Below are 5,901 nucleotides of genomic sequence, written 5' to 3' on the forward strand. Positions count from 1 at the left end.
CTTTCTTTCAATGTATTATCTGGCTATTTATATTTCCACTTAAGCGCAGTTTCTAGTGAACTGCTAAGAAGGAAGGCACCACTTAACCAAAGCAATGATTTTTAGAAAGTTATGGTAAAAGAAATTTGAAGTAAGACCACTGCAACTTGAAAGCTTAGCTGTTAACTTAACCACTGCCCAATGATGAGGCCTAGCCATGAAATGAATTAGTAAAAAGGTTTTCCTGAGCAACAAAAACCCATGAAGCTGGCAGAAGTTCATTTTCAAAATAGCATGAGGCAAGCTGAGAGGAAAATCATTAGGACTGTGGGCTCAGAAGTGAGGCAAAAGTACTGCCTGCAGAGCTGCGTGCCCTTATTGCAGATGTGAATTCTCTCCCTAATCTACCCAGTGAGAAGAAGCAAATGTCAGGTCCACATCACTCTCATCAGAGCATGAGCTGCTTCTTGCAGGCTGTTGTCAATCATCTGAGACCCATCTATCTCTACACACCCACAGCAAAGAACAAACAAACCTTACATATATGACTTCAACCCAGTTAAGTCATGCACAGGTAAAGAATTAGCACTCGCTGGAGTACTGAGCTTTAAGGTTGCTTTGCAGAGCAGTAGTCATGTCAGTATGTCAATATATATATATACATATATATATGTATATATATGTATATATATACATACATACATACATACACACACACAAACAAACTCTTTTTTTGGGTGACTACTTTTAGAACTATTGTATGTGTCAATATATCCATTGAAATGGTACAATTATTCATAAAGACAGTCTTATAAATACGTGTGATTTTCATCTTTCTAAACAGGCAATAAAATTCTGTTCTTATTATTTTTCCAAAAAATTATTTTAAAAAAAAGAAAAGAGGGGTTGTAGAGATTGCTCAGTTGGGAAAGTACTTGCTCTGTAGGCACAAGCACTTAAATTTGAACCCCATGTAAAAAGACTATGTGTGGTTTTCAGTTGCACACACTTTCTATTTCTTATGAAAATGTTCAACAGATACACTTTTATAAAAAGAAACCAAAGTATATCCGAAAATAAGTTTATTCAACTTCATTGCTGAAAACGTTCACCCTTCAGAGACAGTGACTGACACATTTTTTTCTTTCTTTTTTTATGGATATTTCCTTTATATTTTCTTTTCAAATGTTATCCCCTTTCCTGGTTTCTGCCCCAGAAACCCTCTATCACATCCCCCTCCTCTTGCTTCTATGAGGGTATTCCTCCACCCACCCACCCACTTCCAACACGCTACCCTGGCATTCCTCTACACTGAGGCATCAAGCCTTCGCAGGACCAAGGGCTGCTACTCACATTGATGCCCGACAAGGCCATCTTCTGCTACATATGCAGCTGGAGCCATGGATCCTTCTATGTATACGCTTTGGTTGGTGGTTCAGTCCCTGGGAGCTCAGGGCAGTCTGGTTGGTTGATATTGTTGTTCTTTCTATGGGGTTGCAAACACCTTCAGCTCCTTCAGTCCTTACTCTAACTCCTCCATTGTGGACCCCCGTGCCTTGTCGAATGGTTGGCTGCAAGCATCCACCTCTGTATTTTTTAGGCTGGTAAATCACACCAAAAATGATCCAAAACCAGTAGAGGGACAGAAAGCCAACACTAAGGTCACTTTTCACCAAGTATATCTGTGTGTTCTACAACCACAGAAGCTCTAGAAATGAGACACACAAAAATCTACGTGAGACTGAGACATTCCATGGTTGGAGAATACCTCTTCCTGAGGTGATTATGTTTCTTATGTTAAAGCTCCTCAGAACATACTAACAGTGTGAAACATAGCCCAGATAGCATTACTTGTCAGAAAAAGAGTGAGATTTGTATAACCAAAACAAGCAATTGATGGATGGAAACTCAAATTGCATCTCTCTGATCAAAACATGGCAAAGCTTATTGCTAGCTGCCTAGGAGTGGCTTGATCACTACTTTGCAAAAGCTATACTTTCAAGAGACACTGTTTCTTTACAACGTACCCAAATCCTAATAGTCCTGGCAAATTTTGATGGTCTAGTCAGGTGGAAACTCCTTTGCTATCAAGTAATAACTATACAGAAAGATTATGATTGAAAGCAGTGTTAATCTTCAGAATGTGGTAGGAAGCTTATTAAAGTATGTAGGTTAAGAATAGTAGAGACAGAGGGACAGGGAAGGTTAATAAAGGAATAATTATAACCAAAGCATGGGGCATGTACATATGAAAATATTGCATAATTACTCTACTCACAGGCAGGTGTTTAGCATGCATACTTATTCAGAATCCTAAGGGATAGATGCACTGAGAGATCCCCATGTTGCAGATGAGTACCCTGTTGGGTATTCACATGGAATGTAAGTGCAGAAAGGAATCATCTCCTTCCTGGACTTCTTATCTCTGGTCTGCTTCCTTTTTCCTTTATAACCTTGGGGTATTGAACTGGCATAAGAGATACAAACGTGTTTCTGACCTGTAAATCTAGAGAGAACCAAGATATTCCCATTTCATTCCCACAGGGCTCAGTTTTTCTTCTGCATCTGCAAGGATTGCCAAGCATCTTTTCTACTGGTCTGTCCCCATCTTACTAAATAGGATTGTTTGAGGGAGTATATACACTTACACATGTATGTGTTTGTAGAGTTTTTCGGTCAAGCACCTGCTGCACTCTGAGAGCTAAATTCCAGAGGGACCATCACAGTCAAGTCAGATTTGGGTAGGAGTCATTGAAATCATATGTAGGTAAAATTCAGGAAAGTAATTTCTTCTGATCTTGGTAATGTAATTTTTATGGATATTTCCCTTGTGAAAAATGGTAAAACCATGAAATTGTTACTAACAGATACCTAAGAATTTTTGATGTGCAACTCACTATCATTTGTAAATACTTTTCAAAGAAAAAATTCCAACAGCTCCAAGTTGATTAGACTAAGAATACCCAATTCATAAGTAAGAACTTGAAGACAAGAGGTGTTATGTAATTATTACCATATCATATATCAAGCAGGTAATGAGTCTGAGATTTAAACCAATTTTGTTTGACTCTAAACTTAGATCCCTTTTTCTATGCTGACAATTCTTTTTAAGATTTATCTTTATTATTTTTAAATTATGTGCATATGTGTCAAGGTGCCTGTGGAGGCCAGGGGATGATGTCATATCTTCGGGAGCTGTAATTATAAAATGTCGGGAGAAGACATGTGTGGGTGCTGAGAACTGAACTTAGATACTCTGTAAGAGCTGTTCATGTTTTTAACCACAGAGGCATCTTTCTAGATTTCAAACAATCTTAAAGTATGTATATTAAAACTAATACAATTATTCGCTCAACCAGTTGGGAAAATAATAGTATTGTGCAATTTAGATCTTAACTTTCGAATTTGATTTCTTTATTACTAGTAATATATGCACATGGTGGAGTTAAGAAAAGCGGTGTGTACTTGTGCCATGGCATACATACGACTACAGAGAACAACTTTTGGGAATTTGTGGTAGTTTAAACAGATTCAGCACCAATAGACTTCATGTATTTGAATGCTTGGCCCAAGGAGGTTGGCACTATTAGGATGTATGGCCTTGTTGGAGTAGATCTGGCCTTGCTGGAGGAAGTGTGTCAATGTGGGGCAGGCTTTCAAGTCTCCTAAGCTCAAGCTTTACCCAGCATGGAGTCCAGTCTCCTTCTGTTGCCTATACATCAAGATGTAGAACTCACAGCTTCTTCTCCAGCACCTTGTCTGTTGGGATGCTGCCATGCTTCCCACCATGATGATAATGAACTGAACCTCTGAAACTGTAAGCTAGCCCCAATCAAATGTTCTCCTTTATAAGAGTTGCCTTAGTCTTGGTGTCTCTTCACAGCAATGGAAGCCCTAATAAGACAGAAGTCGGTACAAGACACTAGAGTGTTTCTGCGATAGGTCTGAGCATGCTTTCATTTAGAGGAATGTGGATATTAAAACTTTGGATTAGGGAAGCAAGAAGATGCTTTAAGAAGAGCTTGATGGGCCAAAATAGAAGGGACATGGAACACAGTAATGCTGAGAGTGATTTGAACTCTGGGAATTTGGCTCAAGAGGTTTCAGAGGAGAGGAATTTTATTGATTTGCCTAGAGTTCGGTCTTGTGATATTTTGGTGAAGAATGTGTCTATTTTGTGATCTTGTCTGAATAGTGTTTCTGAGGATAAATTTTTTTAAAAAATTAGATTAATTGCATTGACAAAGGAAATCTCAAAACAGCTAAGCATAGACTCTATGCTGTGGGTCACTCTTCTGAAAAGTATTTAGATCAAACATATCACAAGCTGAGAAAGGAAAAATTACAAAATGTGTGGTTCAAGGGTTAAAGGGGTACCAGGAAGTGAAATGGAGCTAAATTCTCTGTTCAAGGAGATAGACAGAATAAATATATTAAATGGAATTAAGAGAATGGTGACCTTAGAGTAAGGTCCCACCCAGCTAACCTTCTATCTTGTGAAAATCAAGGGACATTGCCACCTATTCTAAATATACAATGCATTTACAGATGTACAAGAGATAGTTATATCATGTTAGGTGTCACTATGACCTAGTTACTTTTTCCTTTTTTTGTTTATTTGTTTGTTTTTAGGTTTTGTTTGTTAAGGAGAATTTGTTTTTGCTTGTACAAGAAAGTTGAGTGAGATCTACTGACTGCCAATGATTACTTCAATTTATTAGAAACATGTTACACTTTCCTTTTTTCTCAAATTATAAAACAATGCCTAATATCATTTTTATTTCTAAAAAGTATTTTTAATATATTGAATGAATTATTTTTTCTTTATATGCAAAATGTGTGTGCATATACATGGAGAACAATATGAAGCCATGATGTATATACATGTATTATATACAAATAAGATGCTTAAGTAAAAATATGGCATATCAATTAGTTACTTTTTTCAATTGAAAATAGGAGATATGATGTTGTGTCAAGTTGACAAGGGGTGGATTCTAATGGTTATTGTCAGTTGTCAACTTGACTGTATCTAGAATGAACTATAATTTATAAATGGAGTATACACCTGATCTGGATCTTGAGGTAGGAAGGTCTTTGAATATCTGGGATGGTGGGATGACACACATGTCTGGTCCAGATTGAAAAACTTCTTTAATCCAGATCTTGTTGTGGCCATGCTTATAAAGATATATAATGAAAAGGAATTAAAGAAAGGTATGGTGGTACTTAACTTTAATCCCAGCACTTAGAAGACAGAGGCATGCAGATCTCTGAGTTCAAGGCCAGCCTGATCTGCAGAGGAAGTTTTATAACAGCCAAACTTAGACAGTCTTGAAAACAAAAAAGCTGGTGAAGATGTAATTTAACAAGGGAGCCATGTTTTAGCCCCAGCAAGCGGCAGAACTTGGCAGCTTCAACCATATGGTTCTGGCTTTAGAGTCAAGAAATCTTCCTTCTCAACTAAGTAAAATTGCTGAGACAGATGTGTGGCAGGGGTGTCCCTGCATGGAGACCCAGAGAGGCTATTGCATGAGTCTGTGGAGGTGAAGCATGAATTGTCTTGGAGACGCCAAGATATTAGAGATGTCAAAGCTATGAGATACTTGCTGAGGAAAGCTGCTAGCAGGAAGTGAAACCAGTTCAAGAGAAAGAAGTGTGTTGCAGTCAACAAAGCTGAAAGGAGTTCGAGATCTGAAGAGCAATTTGACATCAGACATGGAGATGCAGAGTTTGGAGTTTTCCCAGCTGGCTTTCAGTCCTGATTTGGTCCAGTATATCCTCATTGTTCTCCTTTCCATGCATTTTGTAACAATAATGTATAGCGGTGCCACTGAATGTTGGAAGTATGTGAGCTATTTTTTATTTTTATATTATAGGGGATTACAGTTAACAGATTGCATGAGTCTCAGAAGAGACTTT

Source organism: Arvicanthis niloticus, chromosome 17 (genome assembly GCF_011762505.2).
Source record: "Arvicanthis niloticus isolate mArvNil1 chromosome 17, mArvNil1.pat.X, whole genome shotgun sequence".
NCBI lineage: Eukaryota > Metazoa > Chordata > Mammalia > Rodentia > Muridae > Arvicanthis > Arvicanthis niloticus.